The following is a 2,841-nucleotide window of genomic DNA, read 5'->3' as shown; positions in this document are numbered from 1 at the left end:
TATATATATATATATATATATATATATATATATTTATGTATATATATATATATTTATATATATACGTATGTATACATTATATATATACTATATATATATATATATGTTTATATATATACCTATATATAGATTATACAAAAATATATATATATATATATATATATATATATATATATATATATATATATATATATATATACACATACACATATATATATATATATATATATATATATATATATATATATATAACGAGAATGTGTTTCCTGGTTTTTAAAATCTATTTTACGACAGAAAATCTTCTGAAATTTAAGGTGTCTTTTGGGATCTAAGGCTGGATTTCCATAAGTCCTAAATCCCACAGGAAGAACGCGGCGACATAAAAATACCGTGATCCTTTGCCCAGAGACTTCATAAAGAGACTTGTACAGAGAGTTTATAAAGAGACTTTATGAAGAGACTTATAAAGCTAGGCACCTCTCTGCAACATAAAACAGTTTGGAGGAGAAAAAATGATTGTGGCTAAATCGAGAAGAGGTGAAAATGATAACAAAGAATTAGGTGAAGGTGATGTGGAAATCAACTCCAGTTTGCCTCTGGGAATATTAAAATGTTTTGATTCCTAAACAGTTGGATATATCTTTTCTTTTTTTGGATTCCTAAGAGTTCGAAGACCTAGGCCTACATGGCTGAGGCCTGTGAAGCGTGGATTAAGAGAGGATGAGTGGACAAGTGCTGATTTAAAAGCTCAAGATAGACACGACTAGCGAAATCCAACCGAGGCCCTTTGAGTCAATAGGCGTAAGAGGAGATGATGATGATGATAATGAATCAATTTTCAAAGTTCCAAACGATTTACATTACCATACATAAAAAAATATCAACAGAAATTTCTAATATGCAGTTTACTGATAATTTTCATTTTCCGCTCATTCAACTTAAACTCATTTATAAATGATATATTATTAAATAAAATTTCCCCATTTGCGATCTGCACCTATATCATCGATGCGCAAAGAAACATTATCATACACTGGCAACCCGAAAGTCATCAACACTTCTAATCAACTGATTAACTTATAATCAGCATCCTCATAGAGTAAAAGAAACAGCGCTTTCTCATATCATCTATTATTTAAACCATTTAAAAAGAGGCAAAGAAACAACAGTCAATGGTATTCGGCATTTGGACAAATATTCTAAACACGATATCGGATGCACTATCAACTGACAGGTTGCCAGGCCTCAATATGATCATCCTCAGTCTAATTATCTAAAGTTGTAGCTATAAGTATCAATAACACAGAGGCCCAATATATTCCCAAATTAATCCAAATCTAACACATTTCCATCAGGTAATACATAAGAGGATTTGATGTTTTTGCCAATGTGGATGTCGATTCAAAACTTGGATAACAGATGGCACCACCAATAGTATTTCACTAGCAATTAAACAGGAGTAAGGTGGATTTAGAATTTATATTTAAAAATGATGCACTTTTTCAAAATTCAACTGCTCACAAAAATAGTCACTAAAATGTGTGTGTATATATATATATATATATATATATATATATATATATATATATATATATATATATATATATATGAGAGAGAGAGAGAGAGAGAGAGAGAGAGAGAGAGAGAGAGAGAGAGAGAGAGAGAGAGAAAACGCTCAAGACAAATACAATCTCTATCAACGGGGAGTTTTGAGTTACTTTCAGCACGACGATGGAAAACAAAAAACAAAAATTTGCAAGAGACATTTTTCCCACATGAATGGCATTTATATCATCCTTTGCAAGTTATTTCTCCGGGAATTTCTTCTTGAAATTTCCCACCAGGGAAAGCATTCAGGGAAAAACTTTCTATTTCTCCCACGGCATTTTTTTTTTAAATTCCACCCCCCCCCCCCCCTCGATTATTAGTAACACCGGAACGTAACATGCAAATGCTTAAAAAAAAACACAACACACACACACACGAAGTTCTTCGTACATTAAAACCGGATCAGAAGAACCTGAGAGTCAGTCCAGGTAATTTTCAATCAAGAAAACCCTCATTTATATTCCCTTTGAAATCCTTAATCTTCATTTTCACAAAAAAAATTTGGTGGTATAACAGCTGTTAGTTTTTCCTTGGCCCGTTTCACAGCGATGAGGCGTTCCTTAAGACAAAAAAATTTTGGAGTACAATTGTATTAAAAATAATTTTCATTTAATATTTAATGTCGATTTCCAAAGAATGATAAAGAGCAAATTTGGATTAAATATATATATATATATATATATATATATATATATATATATATATATATATATATATAAACTAGGAATAATAAAGACAAATTAACTTGAAACACCCTACTTCTATCACTGAGTCAAACCATTGGATTACTAGAATATGATATCATCTAGATGACGGGTTTTCAATTCTCTTGTATAAAAATCATAACGTTACAGTATTTTAACTATTGAAAGTAAACAAGGATAAGATTATAATTCATGAAAGCATGAAAAAAAAGAAATAAATCCTCTATTGATATGCTTTAAATCTGCAACTCATACGAATGCAATATAATCTTATTAAAATGTATAAAACGTAATCAAAATCACCTTAATCGGTAGAAATACCGAAAAAGCGAGAACCCTGTGCGTTGGTAACAGTCCTGTTACAAAATTTATTCTTTTATTTTGAATGCGCCCCCCCCCCCCAAGTGAACATGGATTTAAGCAGAAAATCCGTTGAAAATTAACACGCATTGAACATTTTTAATACAAGAGATGAAGATATAAAACTATTCGATGTAAATGACTTTTATTTCTGCTTTTTAGGAATAGG

This window comes from Palaemon carinicauda, chromosome 20 (assembly GCF_036898095.1).
Source record: "Palaemon carinicauda isolate YSFRI2023 chromosome 20, ASM3689809v2, whole genome shotgun sequence".
Classification (NCBI taxonomy): Eukaryota; Metazoa; Arthropoda; class Malacostraca; order Decapoda; family Palaemonidae; genus Palaemon; species Palaemon carinicauda.
This window is presented reverse-complemented; position numbering follows the sequence as displayed.